Below are 21,132 nucleotides of genomic sequence, written 5' to 3' on the forward strand. Positions count from 1 at the left end.
AAAAAAAAAATCTCCTTTAAAGGGCTTATCCTGCTGACTGTAAAGACTCATTCATAATTCCTTAGATCAAGGGACTATGTAGAAAAGCCAGCACAATATACTTTAGAAGACTGATGTTAAACCCATAGGACTTTGGATACATTTATCCTCAGTTTTCCCATTCAGCAATCCAAAATGAACTATCATAAATAGAAAATGTCCTGTAAGACCTTCAGATTCTCTCAGATAGGTACTTTTAGTGCTTTACAAAGTATTAAACTCATCTTACAGAGTTTGAAAGTACATCAAATACAGTAATGAGGAAAGGGGGGAAATCTATGAGTTTCAGAGATTTCCTCTGAGACTTGTAAAATATGCATTAGAAGTGAGCAATTTAAGCACCATGAATTTTATTACCAACCCAAAAGTTATCCTGGGCCTTATATTTTAGCTGATTTACATTTGTGCTGTCTTCAGGGGACAATAATGAGTTCAGTCTTGTATCCGAGTCCAGGTTGCATGGGGCATGCAGGAAAAGTTGCTTAGTTAAAGTAATATAAGCAGAACTCTACATTATTATTTTATAATTTGCTCTCTACTTCTAAAGAAAAATAGCCAAATGTAATATTTTATGAAATTTTACCCAAGGTTATGTTTTCCTGTTAATTTTTCTTAATCTTTAATTCTGGTTTATGATTCCTAGACTTTCATTATAATTATTTTTCCCATTTTTTATTTTTCCACATAATCAAAAAAAAAGCCTAATGCAAACTTTTACCAATTCATTTTTATTTTTTCTATCTACCCATCTATCTATCATCTGTCATCATCTACCTTGAGACTGCACCTATTGTTACTATCATTGTTTAAAGAAAAGAATGTATAAAACATGCTCATTGGCATTATATAGTGAAGAGTTTAAATTAGTTTCTTAGTGGATGGATGATACATATTTTAATATACTTCCACTTATTTCTGGGAAGTACATCAAGCAAAACAAGAAGGTCAATATGATACAAAGTAAAACAGCCCCAAATTTCCATGCTCTTGTTATCTCAGTGATCAGTAGCGTATATTCCAATCACATACAAAACAAAAACAAAAACAAAAAAACAAAAGCTCTGCAAACCTGGGTTTGTTTTCTTATAAAAACAGAAACTATGAATACTGTCAGTGTTATATAGTGCCTCCAGTTTGTTCAACTGTTTCTTTTTTCTTATTCAACCATCTTAGATTATTAACTTAATTTTTTGATTATTAGCTTAATGTTGTGAGTCACCCTGATGTGTCTCCAACTAATTTTAGAATCCCAACTAAAATCTTTCTCAATATATTGTCTTGGCTTTTCATAAATACTTATGTAATATTATTCTAAATATATGATGGGTAAGCCAGAGGATGGATCTGAAAGAAATCATACAAATATTGATAGCATTGCAGAAGCGATCACTAAGCAAATAATCTATTGTTAGTACTGGTTTTCTTTTTTCTAGTAAGTTTATAAGTTTTGGTTCAACTGTTTTGAATTTCATTTATGATGATTAGAAACAACACATAGAATCTATAGGCTTTAAAATTCAATCTGCCTAAAACCTGTATCTTTTGGGATACACCCTTCAATTTGATTTTCCAACTGATTTGTTAATGTTCTCAAAACCAATATTTATGATTCTCCAAAGATTATCAAGAATAGTGTCCTTATAATCCTGAAAAATTATTAGAAATGATGTGTGCAATGAATTAATGAAATCTCCCCTATAGCTGATGATCAACATTAAAATGTTAATGTTAGGGGCACCTGGGTGGCTCAGTGAGTTAAGCCGCTGCCTTCGGCTCAGGTCATGATCTCGGGGTCCTGGGATCGAGTCCCGCATCGGGCTCTCTGCTCAGCAGAGAGCCTGCTTCCTCCTCTCTCTCTTCTCTCTGCCTGCCTCTCTGCCTACTTGTGATTTCTCTCTGTCAAATAAATAAATAAAAATCTTAAAAAAAAATGTTAATGTTAGTTGAATGCTTACCATATGCCAAATATTCTAGAAAGCACTTTATATGCATTATCTCATTTAGTATAATCATCCCAATAATACCATTAATATCTCCTTTGTACTAATAAGAAAATACTATTTAAATATTACATCGGCTACTTAGTGCTGGAGACCGAATTTGACTTTGTCTGATTTCAGAATTTATGTTCTTATACTACATAGTATTTTTTCTTTCAAGAGGCTGCTTAATATCCTAGAATGGATTTGAGTATTTGATCTGAGTAGGACAATGTGGGATTTTAAGGTCATTTAATAGCAAGTTGAACTGTTATTTCTCAAGTTGTATTTTTTTCTCCTCTGAAATTATAAAATGCTCACCCCATCTTGAGTCACATCTTGGGTTGGTTTCTTAGCAGTTGTCAGCATCTTTGCCACATGGTTGGAGGCCAGATATCAGTTTGTCACCATATAATGTATTCTCCCTATCTGGTTGGGAGCATAGAGCAGGTGCTTGGAAATCTTGCTGTCATCCATTCTCCACACATGACTGGTCCATGTTCAGCTGAATTATGGTGAATATCACTTGAGAACTGCTGTAGTGGCTGCACTCCAAGACCTGACTATAATCTTGCCTACAATTTGATATTCAGCAGAGCACCTAGATGAAATTTTTAAAACCACTCAGAAATGCTTATATCATCTTTAAGTCTTATCAAACTTATCAGAAATGAGATATGCTTATATCACCTTTAAGGCTTATTATCTTATGGTAGCTATAGTAGTGTTGTTCTGAAGGAATTTAGCTTGACCTTGAGATTGGAACAGAGTTGAAATAGCTATTTGATGGTTTGCTATTAAACAGTGTACTTTTTACATTAATTTCTGTTATTTTTAATCTGCTGAGTTATAATTGGGAAACTTAGAAATTGACAACAAAAGTTTATGTAAACAGACTTTTGGAGACCGTTTTCATTAATTCAGAGTATTTATATTAAAATCTTAAAGGGTAAAAATTTGCCTTCATTTAGCATATTTTTTCAACTTTTTAAAATTAACATATACTGTATTATTTGCCCTAGGGATACAGGTCTGTGAATCATCAGGCTTATACATTTCACAGCACTCACTATAATACGTACCCTCCCCAATGTCCATAACCCAGACTATATTTGGCATATGTTTTAAACAAAAATTAAGACGTAAAAGTATTACAAATTAGAGAAGTCCTAGTCACTCTGGAAAATAATCCCTTTTAAAATTTCTCTAAAATTGCATGTGAACACCTAATAAATGACTTGATTGAGATATATTTCTTACAACTTTCCCTTATCAAATACTGAGTATACATAGCAGATATATTTGGGATCTGGAAACTTCATACTCAGGTATACATTTTTAGATGCGTAGCAAACCTCCAGATGTTGGTGGACTTTGAATATATTTTAGATGCAATGTGCTTTGAAGCAAAATACATTATTTGAAGAAAGCAACCTTAAGTTATAGAAGAGGGAAGCATTTTTTGTTGTTGTTTCCAAAGCTCAGGTTTGAATTTTCTTCTCTTCATTTATTTCCCAGCAGGTGTCTCTATATAGCAACTTTACTCAGAACAAGATGTCAACTAATTGTACAATAAATAAATAAATAAATAAATAATAATAAAGCAACTAGAGAAATGAACTGTCTATGGAGTATATCAATGTTAACGGTATGGAGTCAAGTACTTTAAAGATATGTGCTATCCATAAGTAGTTAGATAGAGTATTTTAGTTTGTTTATTGATTTTATTTGTTTAAGCAACTTTTTCAAAAGAAACCTAAAAAAAGCATTTGAAGCACTTATACTATTTATAATCTAAATGCAAACACAGACCTTTTCTAACAGGCTATTAATTTACATTTTGGGATCTTGATCTGATAACTTCTTCATCGTTGTGGATGAAACATAAAAGAAAAATCTCTGCCATGACCCTAAACAGCAATTTAAAATTAGTAGTGGGCAGTAGCAGGATTAAAAAGTGGAAAGAAAATATAAAATAATTTTATACAAAGATGTAATTTATCCAGTTTTTCTTGATCAGTGGATTACAAAAGTCACTTTGTTCTATTTAAAATGATATGTAAAGTGTTGAACATTTTTAGTGCTTAATAGTCAATATGTAAGCTTTAAAAAAAAAAAAAGATATTATTTATTTATTTGACCGAGATCACAAGTAGGCAGAGAGGCAGGCAGAGAGAGAGAGGGAGAAGCAGGCTCCCTGCTGAGCAGAGATTTCCTGATGTGGGACTCAATCCCAGGACCCTGGGATTGTGACCTGAGCCCGAAGGCAGAGGCCTTAACCCACTGAGCCACCCAGGCGCCCCTATATGTAAGCTTTTTAACCAAACAAAATTTATGCTTTGATGGATCTCAGTTGAATTTCTACCCTAATTAGGGTGTAATCAGGAATTTCTACTTTGCTAAAGGGAATTAGGTGCTTTCCTGCCTTTTTATTATAATGGCAGATTCAATGCACCACAATTCTGAAGTGAATAATGAAATCAATAAATACTCAAAATTCTAAGCAATATTAATTAAATAGTTTTTAAGCTTTAAAGTTTTAGCATGTAGGGTTTCTTTTTCACAGGAAATAAAAATGTACCTAGTTTAAAAATGTTTGAAAGCTATAAATATATAACATGTTATGTTAAAACATGAATATAATGTATTAATTTCATTAAAAAGTTTAAAATGGATAAAATCCTGACTGATTTTATATCAGGGACATTATATACTATACTTTTATACTACAGTTTTATGTTTATTGGAGTCTTCAGTACATAAGTAGAAATTTTAATACCTTAGAACCAAGTAATAACAAAAATACAAGAGTGTATTGGACAGTTAGAAGTTATGGAATAATTACACTCATTTAGGCCCCAGTTTTCCTTTCAATCTGATGTTACTATTTCTTTTATCCTTAGTGATTGAAAAAATATATATGTTGATTTGTAAGGCCACTAAAGAGATTTTGCAGGCTGCCCCTGTACTTTCTGAAAGAGATAAACTTTTCTAAATCATTCTACTTAAATAATCTACTTAGGCACTCTTTTTGGAAATTAACATATAATATCTTTTGGTTTAATATGATGGACTGAAAATCCATTTGCTGCTCTTTTCTCCCAAAACTTCTTTTGAATGATGAAAACATAATTACAAAAACAAATTAGTAATGATAAACAAGGAAGGGAGAAGTGAAAAGACTGGAAAATTTGAGAATTCCCAGGACAAAAAGGACACTGAATACAAGTTTTTGTTTTGTTTTGTTTTTAATCAGACTAGATAAGCTATATCCCAAGAATGAACATGGTTCTGTCCAAGGGAAGCAAGGAGAAGCTCCGGGTTCTAAGTCAGCAAATTCAAAGGAGTGAGTCATAAAGTCACATAAATGGAGTCCATGAGAGAGAGTTTCATTTATCTTGTTCATTGCTGTAACTCTAACATCTAGAATTGTGCTTGACACATAAAATCATTTAATACTTCATGAAGAATTTTACTTCTGGGAGGGTAGGGAGAGCCATATTCCTTTTATAGCTCTTTTGTTCTCATGATAGCTAATCAAGATACAGAGCTGTATAACCTCAACTCTGTTTTCATTCTCAGGCTCCATTTTTACCTCTGGGAATCTTACCAAGACATAGGATGAATGGTGTGCTATAGTTGGCCTCTATTGCCTCTTGCGAACCACTTGTTAATTTTGGGGGGAATTTTTTAGGAAGATTTTTAAAATGCGGCCAGTTGTTAATTCTATAATACAAACTACACTTAAGTAATTTCTAATAAAAACAGAACCAATAAATATTCAAAATTCATTACTTCCTAATTATTTTGCTACATTTTATATTATTTATGCTTTTGAGGTTATTTACATCTATCTGCATGGTGAAAAACTTATATAATGGTGTAGCACTGGGCACTTTTTTCCTAATTCTGTGTTCGTGCTAGAAATTGGTTATAGTAAGAATATTATCACCATGGAATACAACAGATGCTTCAAAAAAGAGCTTTTATACCCCCTGGGAGACCTAATTTTTACGTATTTACCATCATATCACTATATAAAGTCAACTTTTTTTAAAAAATGAGATTTATTTCTCAGGCTTTGATCAGAGGATAAACACAATTGTTACTAAAAATTTTTATTGGGGCTCAGTCAGTTAAGCATGTGCCTTTGGCTCAGGTCATCATTCCAGAATCCTGGGATTGAATCCCACGTGGAACTCCCTGCTTGGCAGGAAGCCTGCTTCTCCCTCTCCTACTCCACCTGCTTGTGTTCCCTCTCTTGCTATGTCTCTCTCTGTCAAATAAATAATCTTTTTAAAAAATTATTTTGATACAATGGAGACTTACAATGGAGAGAATGATAGAACAAATAAGCCATGTGCTCTCTTTATCTCAATTCACCAACTGTTAATATTTTGTCCCAGTTGCTTTAATTTGCTCTCTCTACATATGCATTTCACAAATCCCACCCTTTCCTACCCCCTGCTGAGCCATATAAAAAATAAGTTGCTGACATATGATGGATATTCACTTTACATAACCACCAAAACCAAGAAGTTTAGCCTGTTACAAACCAAGAAATATAGCCCTGGTATAACAGCTTTATCTTACTCATTCTATACCTACTCTCAAATGATGTCAAAATGTCTTTTGTAGCTCTGATATAGAACCTGGTACACCTGCTACATCTGGTAATCATGTCTCTTTCATCTACTTTAATCTAAATCAGAACCTATCTTTTTATGCCTCTGTCTTTGGTATTTTATAATACTCATCTTTTTAAAGAGCCTAGGCTAGTGTCATGTTGAATTTCCTAGTATCTGAATTTGTTTGATTGTTTTTTCCTGATTAGGTAGTAACAGTCTCTTTCACATACATGATATCAGGAGGCATGTAATGTGAGTTTGTCCTACCATATGTTAAGTTTATTTGCTTAGTTAAGGTGCTAAACACAATGCTATCCTTTGTGAAGGTGAATTTCCCCTAAATGAATGAAGGAATATTTTGAGGTTGTCTAAATATGTTTCCATAACTTTTAACACAGTACTTTTAACATTTATTACTGGTCTTTGTCTGAATCAATATTATTATTGTGAATACTGATAAAAATAGTATTAAATCTTATTTAATGGTTCAGAATTCTTAAAAAATTATTTTACAAAGCACACATAACACAGTGATAATCATAATAACAATGAAGAATGAAAACTGTATAAATCATAACAATAATAATAACAAACATTTGACTTAGGTAAATGGAAAAATGATACAGTTCTGATTACCTCATTTTTCATAGAAAGGAGTCATTTAAATCAAAGATTGCTTTCAAGATTATTGTGAGGCATTATCTAACGTCATATAGGCAAGATTTCTCAACAGCAGCACTACTGATTCTTTCAGATTGGATGATTCTTTGTCATCAGGGACTGTTCTATGTAGTATGCTTAACAGCATCTCATCTCTACCCATTAGATGCCAGTAGCAACCCCCAGTTGTTACATCCAAAAATGTCTCCGGATTTGCCAAATGTTCCCTGGGGGACAAAATTGCCCTTGTTCAGAACCACTGCATTTTATGATATAAATATGTCTACCAACTCAAAATATCAAAAAAGGAGTGATGAGAGGCAGAAAGTATTTTAACTGCATTATATCTTTTGTTACAGTGCAAAATCCTTATATAGCTGCCCAATTATGATAAATTAATAGAGTTATATCATTTAGATTTATAATAAAGATAAAGAAAATTACTAAAATGTAAATTTTCTCATTTCGCTTCTGCAGAGAGGACAGGAGAGAGAGGATTATATTTCCTTGATGTTCAATTTTTCTTTCTGTTTAAGGTTTTTCTTCACATGAGGATATATCATGACTTTAGTGAGCTAAAACTAGAATGGGTGTGAAGATACAAATAAATGAATAAATTTCAGAGAAAATAGACAGTTCCTAAGCAAATGGCAAGGAAATTAATTCTGTTTCTCCCTTCTTACACGTATTTTCCTAATTATAGTGATTCTTCCTCTTGTCTTCTCTTCCAGCCTGAAGCCCTCTGGCTCCACAATGCCCTTTTAAAATATCTGGTGCTAAGAAAACATTATTTACTCTGAGCTACAGCCCTTTTATCATGCTGTACCCTCACTCTCTTTTACTTCCCTACACTGGGATAGGAATATTAAAGATTTGTGGGAAAGGAGGGAAGGGATCTTGTTCTTTTGTATTTGTCACTAAGTATCTGATTTTTCAAACTTCAATAAAACACTTACATTTCCAGATGCCTGAGAGCTTGTCTTAAAATAAGTGCGATTGATTAGGTGATTCAATTCTTCTGCAGCTCTAAAATTTCAAATTTCTTGGAAAAAATTAATTAACCTTTTTTTATACCTACAATCTATTGTTATACTTGAGTGAATGATAAAAATACTATTTTTGCAGAAAACAAATTCTGAATAATAATTTTAGTGCTTTAAGATTAAATTTTGGGGGGTTAATCCATTAAAATAATATTTATATATGTGCTGATACATATATTTATGTATTGAAAAGCATTAAATAATGGTTCCTTAGATACATTTATTGCATTTGAATGAGAAGATTTATACGTTAGTTTTCAAAGAGTATATCCCATTAAAAATTTTTTTTTCCTCTATACTAATTCTTGTTTCTGACAAATGTTTGGCTCTGTTGCTTGACTTGAGACATGAAAATATACCTAGAACATTTTTCTGAAAGTCATCTAAAAAGATGAAAATTTTCCTCTCAGGAAGGCATTTGGACTTTTTCATGACACTACATGGATGACAAATAAGCACATTAATAAGATACTGAAAATCAGCAGTCATTGGGGAAATACAAATTAAAACCAAGAGGTACCATTATATACCTATTAGGATGGCTAGAACAATACCAATGGCTTGCAAGGATACAGAGCAACTGGAACTCTCATCCATTGCTGGTAAGAATAAAAATCATACAACCATTTTAGAAAAACAGTTTGAAAGATTCTTATAAAGTTAAACATGAGCTTAATATGACTTAGTAATATGACTTAGTAATTTTACTCCTACACATTTACCTGAGAGAAAAGAAAACTTCTGATTGCACATTAAAACCTGTAAATAAATTTTTATAATGGTCTTATGAGTGTCAAAAATAGGGAAACCTGAGTGTACCTCAGCTGGTGAATAGATACATAAATTGTGATAGATCTGCACAATGGAATATTACTCAGCAACAAAAAAAGAACAAACTAGTGATATACACAACATGGATGAATCTCAAATGCATATGCTAAGTTAGAAACCAGAAACCAGATAGAAAAAGTAACATACAGGATGTTTTTATCTATAAGGGATTCTGGAAAAGTTTGCCATGAGCTAAGGTCATAGGAGGGGTTGACTATAAAGGGCAGCAAAAGGAATTTCTTGGGGTGATGAAATTGTCTTGCATCTTAATTGTGCTCATGGTTATATGACTGTAAGCATTTAAAAAATGTATAAGACTGTACATCAAAAAGTGAAGTTGATTTCATGTAAATTTAGAAATTGACTAAAATAGTAACAATTACAAGAAAATAAAAGCCTGGATGAGAAATGATGAAAAAAAGTGAGTGACACAGAGAAAGGAAGTAACTTGGGGTGCCTGGGTAGCTCACGTGGTTGAGTGTCCAACTCTTGATTTTGGCCAAGATCATGATTTCAGGGTCCTGAACTGAGCCCCACATCAGGCTCCCTACTCCGTGGGGAGTCTGCTGGAGATTTTCTCTCGCTTCCCACTTGTGCTCCCTCTCTCACTCTAAAATAATAAATAAACACATCTCTTTTAAAAACGGAAGTAACTTAATGCCTAATTTCAAATTATCTATTAGAAGGTCAAATCTTAGCTTCGGTGTTCTCTCCTCAAAAATACTTCCCTGATATGGTTTGGGGAGGAATCAAGATGGCGGAGAAGTAGTAGGCTGAGACTACTTCAGATAGCAGGAGATCAGCTAGATAGCTTATCTAAAGATTTCAAACACTTACAAATCCAACGGGAGATTGAAGAGAAGAAGAACAGCAATTCTAGAAACAGAAAATCAACCACTTTCTGAAAGGTAGGACTGGCGGAGAAGTGAATCCAAGGTGATGGGAAGATAGACCCTGGGGGGAGGGGCTGGCTCCCAGCAAGCGGAGGAGCAACAGGGCACAAAATCAGGACTTTTAAAAGTCTATTCTGCTGAGGGACATCGCTCCAGAGGCTAAACCGGGGTGAAGCCCACGCATGGTCAGCATGGCCTCAGGTCCCGCAGGGTCACAGAAGGATCAGGGGTGCCTGAGTGTTGCAGAGCTTACATGTATTAGAATGGGGAAGCCGGCTACAGAGACAGAGCCGAGGAGTAAGCTCCCAGCTCGGGATTGCCTTGAACTGGTCGCAGGCATGGTGAGCTCAGAGCGCGGCCAGAGGCCAGGCAGATGGGAGTAATTGAGCGCTGTTCTCTGATGGCGCACTGAGGAGCAGGGCCACGGGCTCTCAGGCCCTCTGGGCCAGAGACCGGGAGGCCGCCTATTTCATTCCCGTCCTCCAGAACACTACGGAAAGCGCTCAGGGAACAAACGCTCCCGAAAGCAAACCCGAGCGGATTACTCAGCCCGGGCCCTGGTAAGGGCGGAGCAATTCCACCTGGAGTAAAGACACTTGAGAATCACTACACCAGGCCCCTCCCACAGAAGATCAACAAGAAATCCAGCCAGGACCAAGTTCAACTACCAAGGAGTGCAGTTGCAATACCAAGGAGAGCAGCAGAATTCCAGAGGAGAAGAAAGCAAAGCATAGAACTCATGGCTTTCTTCCCATGATTCTTTAGTCTTACAGTTATTTTAATTTTTTTCTTTTTCAATTTTTTTTCTCTTCTGCTAAATTTTTTTTTACCTTTTACCCTTCTCCATTTTAACGTTTTTAAACTAGTTTATCTAATATATATGTTCTCTTTTTTATACTTTTTCTTTATTCGTTTTCTTCTTTTAATTGCTTGTTTTCTTTCTTTCTTTTTTTTTTTTTTTCCTTTCTGAACCTCCTTTTATCCTCTTCATACCCCATCACGATTGGGATATCTTCTGTTTTGGTGAAAGCATATTTTTTTAAGGTTGTTGCCACCCTTTTAGTATTTTACTTGCTCCTTCATATACTTATCTGGACAAAATGACAAGGCAGAAAAAGTCACCACAAAAAAACGAGCAAGAGGCAGTACCGAAGGCTAGGGACCTAATCAATACAGACACTGGTAATATGTCAGATCTATAGTTCAGAATGACAATTCTCAAGGTTCTAGCCGGGCTCGAAAAAGGCATGGAAGATATTAGAGAAACCCTCTCAGGAGATATAAAAGCCCTTTCTGGAGAAATAAAAGAATGAAAATCTAATCAAGTTGAAATCGAAACAGCTATTAATGAGGTGCAATAAAAAATGGAGGCTCTCAGTGATAGGATAAATGAGGCAGAAGAAAGAATTAGCGATATAGAGGACCAAATGACAGAGAATAAAGAAGCTGAGCAAAAGAGGGACAAATAGCTACTGGACAACGAGGGCAGAATTTGAGAGATGAGTGACACCATCAGATGAAAAAACATTTGAATAATTGGGATTCCAGAAGAAGAAGAAAGAGAGGGGAGCAGAAGGTATATTGGAGAGAATTATTGGAGAGAATTTCCCCAATATGGCAAAGGGAACAAGCATCAAACTCCAGGAGGTGCAGAGAACCCCCCTCAAAATCAATAAGAATAGGTCCACAACCCGTCACCTAATACAAGTCTTAGTGACAAAGAGAAAATCCTGAAAGCAGCCCAGAAAAAGAGGTCTGTAAAATACAATGGTAAAAATATTAAATTGGCAGCAGACTTATCCACAGAGACCTGGCAGGCCAGAAAGAGCTGGCATGATATTTTCAGAGCACTAAACGAGAAAAACATGCAGCCAAGAATAGTATATCCAGCTAGGCTATCATTGAAAATAGAAGGAGAGATTAAAAGCTTCCAGGACAAACAAAAACTGAAAAAATTTACAAACACCAAACCAGCTCTATAGGAAATATTGAAAGGGGTCCTCTAAGCAAAGAGAGAGACTAAAAGTAGTAGATCAAAAGGAACAGAGACAATATACAATAACAGTCACCTTAAAGGCAATACAATGGCGCTAAGTTCATATCTCTCAATAGTTACCCTGAATGTTAATGGGATAAATGCCCCAATCAAAAAAATCAGGGTATCCGAATGGATGAAAAGCAAAACCCATCTATATGTTGCCTACAAGAAACTCATTTTAAACCCAAAGACACCTCCACATTTAAAGTGAGGGGGTGGAAAAGAATTTACCATGCTAATGGACATCAGAAGAAAGCAGGAGTGGCAATCCTTAGATCAATCAGATTTTAAGCCAAAGACAATGATAAGAGATGAGGAAGGACACTATATCATACTCAGAGGGGCTGTCCGACAAGAAGATCTAACAATTTTAAATTTCTATGCCCCCAACGTGGGAGCAGCCAACTATATAAACCAATTAATAACAAAATCAAAGAAACACATCAACAATAATACAATAATAGTAGGGGACTTTAATACTCTCCTCACTGAAATGGACAGATCAACCAAGCAAAAGATCAACAAGGAAATAAAGGCCTTAAATGACACACTGGACCAGATGGACATCACAGATATATTCAGAACATTTCATCCCAAAGCAACAGAATACGCATTCTTCTCTAGTGCACATGGAACATTCCCAGAATAGATCACATCCTCGGTCCTAAATCAGGTCTCAGCTGGTATCAAAAGATTGAGATTATTCCCTGCATATTTTCAGACCACAATGCTCTGAAGCTGGCACTCAATCACAAGAAGAAAGTTGGAAAGAACCCAAACACATGGAGACTAAAAAGCATCCTCCTAAAGAATGAATGGGTCAACCAGGAAATTAAAGAAGAATTGAAAAATTATGGAAACAAATGATAATGAAAACACAATGGTTCAAAATCTGTGGGACACAATGAACGCAGTCCTGAGAGGAAAATATATAGCAGTACAAGCCTTTCTCAAGAAACCAGAAAGGTCTCAGGTACACAACCTAACCCTACAGGAGAAAGAACAAGAAAGAATCAGATCAGAGCTGAAATCAATGAAATAGAAACCAAAAAACAATAGAACAAATCAACGAAACTAGGAACTGGTTCTTTGAAAGAATTAATAAGATTGATAAACCTCTGGCCAGACTTATCAAAAAGAAAAGAGAAAAGACCCAAATAATTAAATCATGAATGAAAGAGGAGAGAGCACAACTAACACCAAAGAAATACAGACAATTATAAGAACATACTATGAGCAACTCTACACCAACAAATTTGACAATCTGGAAGAAATAGATGCATTCCTAGAGACATATAAACTACCGCAATTGAACCAGGAAGAAATAGAAAATGTGAACAGACCCATAACCAGTAAGAAGATTGAAACAGTCATCAAAAATCTCCAAACAAACAAAAGCCCGGGGCCAGACAGCTTCCTGGGGGAATTATACCAAATTTAAAGAAGAAGTAATTGCTATTCTCCTGAAACTGTTTCAAAAAATAGAAATGGAAGGGAAACCTCCAAACTCATTTTATGAGGCCAGCATCACCTGGATCCCAAAACCAGACAAGGATCCCATCAAAAAAGAGAACTACAGACCAATATCCTTGATGAACACAGTTGCGAAAATTCTCATCAAAATACTAGCCAAAGGATTCAACAGTACATTAAAAGGATCATTCACCACGACCAAGTGGGATTTATTCCAGGGCTGCATTTTTGGTTCAACATCCGCAAATCAATCAGTGTGATACAACACAATGATAAAAGAAAGAACAAGAGCCATATGATACTCTCAATAGCTGCTGAAAAAGCATTTGACAAAGTACAGCCTCCCTTCCTGATCAAAGCTCTTCAAAGTGTAGGGACAGAGGGCACATACCTCAATACTATCAAAGCCATCTATGAAAACCCCACCGCAAATGTCATTCTCAATGGAGAAAAACTGAAAGCTTTTTTGCTAAGGTCAGAAACACGGCAGGGATGTCCATTGTCACCACTGCTATTCAACATAGTATTAGAAGTCCTAGCCTCACCAATCAGACAACAAAAGAAAATTAAAGGCATCCAAATCGGCAAAGAAGAAGTCAAACTATCACTCTTCGCAGATGATGTGATACTATATGTGGAAAACACACAAGACTCCACTCCAAAACTGCTAGAACTTGTACAGGAATTCAGTAAAGTGTCAGGATATAAAATCAATGCACAGAAATCAGTTCCATTTCTCTACACCAACAACAAGACAGAAGAAAAAGAAATTAAGGAGTAAATCCCATTTACAATTACACCCAAAACTATAAGATACCTAGGAATAAACCTAGCCAAAGAGGCAAAGAATCTATATTCAGAAAACTATAACGTACTCATGAAAGAAATTGAAGAAGACACAAAGAAATGGAAAAATGTTCCATGCTCCTGGATTGGAAGAATAAATATTGTGAAAATGTCTATGCTACCTAAAGCAATCTACACATTTAGCGCAATTCCTATCAAAGTACCATCCATCTTTTTCAAGGAAATGGAACAAATTATCCTAAAATTTATATGGAACCACAAAAGAACTCGAGTAGCCAAAGGGATATTGAAAAAGAAAGCCAAAGTTGGTGGCATCACAATTCCGGACTTCAAGCTCTATTACAAAGCGGTCATCATCAAGACAGCACGGTACTGGCACAAAAACAGACACATAGATCAATGGAACAGAATAGAGAGCCCAGAAATAGACACTCAACTCTATGGTCACCTAATTTTCGACAAAGCTTGGAAGAATGTCCAATGGAAAAAAGACAGCCTCTTCAATAAACGGTGTTGGAAAACTGGACAGCCACATGCAGAAAAATGAAATTGGACCGTTTCCCTACACCACACATGAAAATAGACTCAAAATGGATGAAAGACCTCAATGTGAGAAAGGAATCCATCAAAATCCTTGAGGAGAACACAGGCAGCAACCTCTTCGACTTCAGCCACAGCAACATATTCCTAGGAACATCGCCAAAGGCAAGGGAGGCAAGGACAAAAATGAACTATTGGGATTTCATCAAGATCAAAAGCTTTTGTAAAGCAAAGGAAACAGTTAACAAAACCAAAAGACAACTGACAGAATGGGAGAAGATATTTGCAAGCAACATATCAGATAAAGGACTAGTGTCCAAAATGTATAAAGAACTTAGCAAACTCAACACCCAAATAACAAATAATCCAATCAAGATATGGGCAGAGGACATGAACAGACATTTCTGCAAAGAAGACATCCAGATGGCCAACAGACACATGAAAAAGTGCTCCATATCACTCGGCATCAGGGAAATACAAATCAAAACCACAATGAGATATCACCTCACACCAGTCAGAATGGCTAAAATCAACAAGTCAGGAAATGACAGATGCTGGCGAGGATGCGGAGAGAAGGGAACCCTCCTACACTGTTGGTGGGAATGCAAGCTGGTGCAACCACTCTGGAAGACAGCATGGAGGTTCCTCAAAATGTTGAAAATAGAACTTCCCTATGGCCCAGCAATTGCACTGCTGGGTATTCACCATAAAGATACAAACGTAGAGAGGGGGAGGAGTCAAGTAGGCGGAGAAGTAGCAGGCTGAGACTACTTCAGCTAGGAGGAGATCAGCTAGATAGCTTATCTAAAGATTGCAAACAACTGCAAATCCATCGGCAGATCGAAGAGAAGAACAGCAATTCTGGAAACAGAAAACAACCACTTTCTGATAGGTAGGACTGGCGGAGACGTGAATCCAAAGCGACGGGAAGATAGACCCCGGGGGGAAGGGCTGGCTCCCGGCAAGCAGCGGTGCAACGGAGCACAAAACCAGTACTTTTAAAAATCTGTTCCACTGAGGGACATCGCTCCATAGGCTAAACTGGGGCGAAGCCCACACGGGGTCAGTGTGGCCTCAGGTCCTGCAGGGTCACAGAAGGATCGAGGGTGTCTGAGTGTCACAGAGCTTGCGGGTATTGGAATGGGAAAACCGGCTACAGAGACTGAGCCAACAGTAAGATCATAGCTCAGGGTTACCTTGAACCGGTTGCAGGATCGGTGAGCTTGGAGCACGGCCAGAGTTCAGGCAGACGGGAGTAACTGGGAGCTGTTCTCTGAGGGCGCACTGAGAAGTTGCATCCCGGAATCTTGTCTCCTCCGGGCCAGAGACCAGGAGGCCGCCACTTGTATTCCCATCGTCCAGAACTCTACGGAAAGCGCTCAGGGAACAAAAGCTCCTGAAAGCAAACCCGAGCAGATTACTCAGCCTGGCCCCTGGTAAGGGCAGTGCAATTCCACCTGGGGCAAAGACACTTGAGAATCACTACACCAGGCTCCTCCCCCAAAAGATCAACAAGAAATCCAACCAAGAACAAGTTCACCTACCAAGGAGTGTGGTTTCAATACCAAAGGAGAGCAGCAGAATTCCAGAGGAGGAGAAAGCAAAGCACGGAACTCATGGCTTTCTCCCTGTGATTTTTTTCAGTCTTGCAGTTAATTTAATTTTTTTTTTAATTTTGACTTCTGTTAAATTTTTTTTAACTTTTACCCTTTTCTTTTATAACGTTTTTTAACTACTTTATCTAATATATATTTTTTTCCTTTTTTATATTTTTCTTTATTTTCTTTTTTTTTAAATCCTTTTCTTTTTTTATCTCTGGTTTTTTCTTTCTTCCTTTTTGAACCTCTTTAAATCTCCTTTAACCTCCCTCAAGATTTGGGATCTCTTCTGATTTGGTTAAAGCATATTTTTTTAAGGTTGTTGCCACCCTTTTAGTATTTTACTTGCTCCTTCATATACTCTTATCTGGACAAAATGACAAGGCGGAAAAATTCACCAAAAAAAAAAAAAAAAAAAAGAACAAGAGGCAGTACCGAAGGCTAGGGACCTAATCAATACAGACATTGGTAATATGTCAGATCTAGAGTTCAGAATGACAATTCTCAAGGTTCTAGCCGGGCTCGAAAAAGGCATGGAAGATATTAGAGAAACCCTCTCGGGAGATATAAAAGCCCTTTCTGGAGAAATAAAAGAACTAAAATCTAACCAAGTTGAAATCAAAAAAGCTATTAATGAGGTGCAATAAAAAATGGAGGCTCTCACTGCTAGGATAAATGAGGCAGAAGAAAGAATTAGTGATATAGAAGACCAAATGACAGAGAATAAAGAAGCTGAGCAGAAGAGGGACAAACAGCTACTGGACCACGAGGGCAGAATTTGAGAGATGAGTGACATCATAAGATGAAACAACATTAGAATAATTGGGATTCCAGAAGAAGAAGGAGAGAGAGAGGGGAGCAGAAGGTATACTGGAGAGAATTATTGCGGAGAATTTCCCAAATATGGCAAAGGGAACGAGCATCAATATTCAGGAGGTTCAGAGAATGCCCCTCAAAATCAGTAAGAATAGGCCCACACCCCGTCACCTAAAAGTAAAATTTACAAATCTCAGTGACAAAGAGAAAATCCTGAAAGCAGTCCGGGAAAAGAAGTCTGTAACATACAATGGTAAAAATATTAGATTGGCAGCTGACTTATCCACAGAGACCTGGCAGGCCAGAAAGAGTTGGCATGTTATTTTCAGAGCACTAAACGAGAAAAACATGCAGCCAAGAATACTATATCCAGCTAGGCTATCATTGAAAATAGAAGGAGAGATTAAAAGCTTCAAGGACAAACAAAAACTGAAAGAATTTACAAACACCAAACCAGTTCTACAGGAAATATTGAAAGGGGACCTCTAAGCAACGAGAGTGTCTACAAGTGGTAGATCAGAAAGGAACAGAGACCTTATACAGTAACAGTCACCTTACAAGCAATACAATGGCACTAAATTCATATCTCTCAATAGTTACCCTGAATGTTAATGGCTAAATGCCACTGTCAAGAGACACAGGGTATCAGAATGGATAAAAAAAACAAAACCCATCTATATGTTGCCTCCAAGAAACTCATTTTAAGCCCGAAGACACCTCCACATTTAAAGTGAGGGGGTTGAAAAGAATTTACCATGCTAATGGACATCAGAAGAAAGCAGGAGTGGCAATCCTTATATCAGATCAATTAGATTTTAAGCCAAAGACTATAATAAGAGATGAGGAAGGACACTATATCATACTCAAAGGGGCTGTCCGACAAGAAGATCTAACAATTTTAAATATCTATGCCCCCAACGTGGGAGCAGCCAACTATATAAACCAATTAATAACAAAATCAAAGAAACACATCAACAATAATACAATAATAGTAGGGGACTTTAACACTCCCCTCACTGAAATGGATCGATCAACCAAGCAAAAGATCCACAAGGAATAAAGGCCTTAAACGACACTGGACCAGATATATTCAGAACATTTCATCCCAAGGCAACAGAATACACATTATTCTCTAGTGCACATGGAACATTCTCCAGAATAGATCACATCCTCATTCCTAAATCAGGACTCAACTGGTATCAAAAGATTGGGATCATTCCCTGCATATCTTCAGACCACAATGATCTAAAGCTAGAACTCAACCACAAGAGGAAGTTTGGAAGGAACCCAAATACATGGAGACTAAACAACATCCTTCTAAAGAATGAATGGGTCAACCGCGAAATTAAAGAAGAATTGAAAAAAATAATGGAAACAAATGATAATGAAAATACCACGGTTCAAAATCTGTGGGACACAACAAGGCAGTCCTGTGAAGAAAATATATAGTGGTACAAGCCTTTCTCAAGAGCCAAGAAAGGTCTCAGGTACACAACCTAACCCTACACCTAAAGGACCTGGAGAAAGAACAGCAAAGAAACCCTAAGCCCAGCAGGAGAAGAAAAATCATAAAGATCAGAGCAGAAATCAATGAAATAGAAACCAAAAAACAATAGAACAAGTCAACGAAACTAGGAGCTGGTTCTTTGAAAGAATTAATAAGATTGATAAACCCCTGGCCAGACTTATCAAAAAGAAAAGAGAAAGGACCCAAATAAATAAAATCATGAATGAAAGAATTGAGATCACCACTAACACCAAAGAAATACAAACTATTATAAGAACATAGTATGAACAACTCTACGCCAACAAATTTGACAATCTGGAAGAAATGGTTACATTCCTAGAAACATATAAACTACCACAACTGAACCAGGAAGAAATAGAAAGCCTGAACAGACCCATAACCAGTATGAAGATTGAAATAGTCATTAAAAATCTGAAAACAAACAAAAGCCCAGGGCCAGACGCCTTCCCAGGGGAATTCTACCAAACATTTAAAGAAGAACTAATTCCTATTCTCCTGAAAATGTTCCAAAAAATAGAAATGGAAGGAAAACTTCCAAACTCATTTTATGAGGCCAGCATCACCTTGATCCCAAAACCAGACAAGGATCCCATCAAAAAAGAGAGCTATAGACCAATATCCTTGATGAACACAGATGCAAAAATTCTCACCAAAATACTAGCCAATAGGATTCAACAGTACATTAAAAAGATTATTCACCACGACCAAGTGGGATTTATTCCAGGGCTGCAAGGTTGGTTCAACATCCGCAAATCAGTCAATGTGATACAACACATCAATAAAAGAAAGAACAAGAACCATATGATACTCTCAATAGATGCTGAAAAAGCATTTGACAAAGTACAGCATCCCTTCCTGATCAAAACTCTTCAAAGTGTAGGGATAGAGGGCACATACCTCAATATCATCAAAGCCATCTATGAAAAACCCACCGTAAATATCATTCTTAATGGAGAAAAACTGAAAGCTTTCAGCTAAGGTCAGGAACACGGCAGGGATGTCCATTGTCACCACTGCTATTCAACATAGTACTAGAGGTCTTAGCTTCAGCAATCAGACAACAAAAGGAAATAAAAGGCATCCAAATCGGCAAAGAAGAAGTCAAATTATCACTCTTCGCAGATGATATGATACTATATGTGGAAAACCCAAAAGACTCCACTCCAAAACTGCTAGAACTTGTACAGGATTTCAGTAAAGTGTCAGGATATAAAACCAATGCACAGAAATCAGTTGCATTTCTCTACACCAACAGCAAGACAGAAGAAAGGGAAATTAAGGAGTCAATCCCATTTACAATTGCACCCAAAACCATAAGATACCTAGGAATAAACCTAACCAAAGAGGCACAGAATCTATGCTCAGAAAACTATAAAATACTCATGTAAGAAATTGAGGAAGACACAAAGAAATGGAAATATGTACCATGCTCCTTGATTGGAAGAATAAATATTGTGAAAATGTCTATGCTACCTAAAGCAATCTACACATTTAGTGCAATTCCTATTAAAGTACCATCCATCTTTTTCAAAGAAATGGAACAAATAATCCTAAAATTTATATGGTACCAGAAAAGAACTCGAGTAGCCAAAGGGATATTGAAAAAGAAAGCCAAAGTTGGTGGCATCACAATTCTGGACTTCAAGCTCTATTACAAAGCTGTCATCATCAAGACAGCATGGTACTGGCACAAAAATAGACACATAGATCAATGGAACAGAATAGAGAGCCCAGAAATAGACCCTCAACTCTATGGTCAACTAATCTTCGACAAACCAGGAAAGAATGTCCAATGGAAAAAAGACAGCCTCTTCAATAAATGGTGCTGGGAAAACTGGACAGTCACAAGCAGAAAAATGAAATTGGACCATATCCTTACACCACACATAAAAATAGACTCAAAATGGATGAAGGACCTCAATGTGTGAAAGGAATCCATCAAAATCCTTGAGGAGCACACAGGCAGCAACCTCTTCGACCTCAGCTGCAGCAACATCTTCATAGGAACATCACTAAAGACAAGGGAAGCAAGGGCAAAAAAGAACTATTGGGATTTCATCAAGATCAAAATCTTTTGCACAGCAAAGGAAACAGTTAACAAAATCAAAAGACAACTGACAAATGGGAGAAGATATTTGCAAATGACATATCAGATAAAGGACTAGTGTCCAAAATGTATAAAGAACTTAGCAAACTCAACACCCAAATAACAAATAATCCAATCAAGATATGGGCAGAGGACATGAACAGACATTTCTG

Source organism: Mustela putorius, unplaced genomic scaffold, assembly GCF_011764305.1.
Source record: "Mustela putorius furo isolate JIRA1106 unplaced genomic scaffold, ASM1176430v1.1 tig00003898_pilon_pilon_pilon, whole genome shotgun sequence".
Lineage (NCBI taxonomy): Eukaryota > Metazoa > Chordata > Mammalia > Carnivora > Mustelidae > Mustela > Mustela putorius.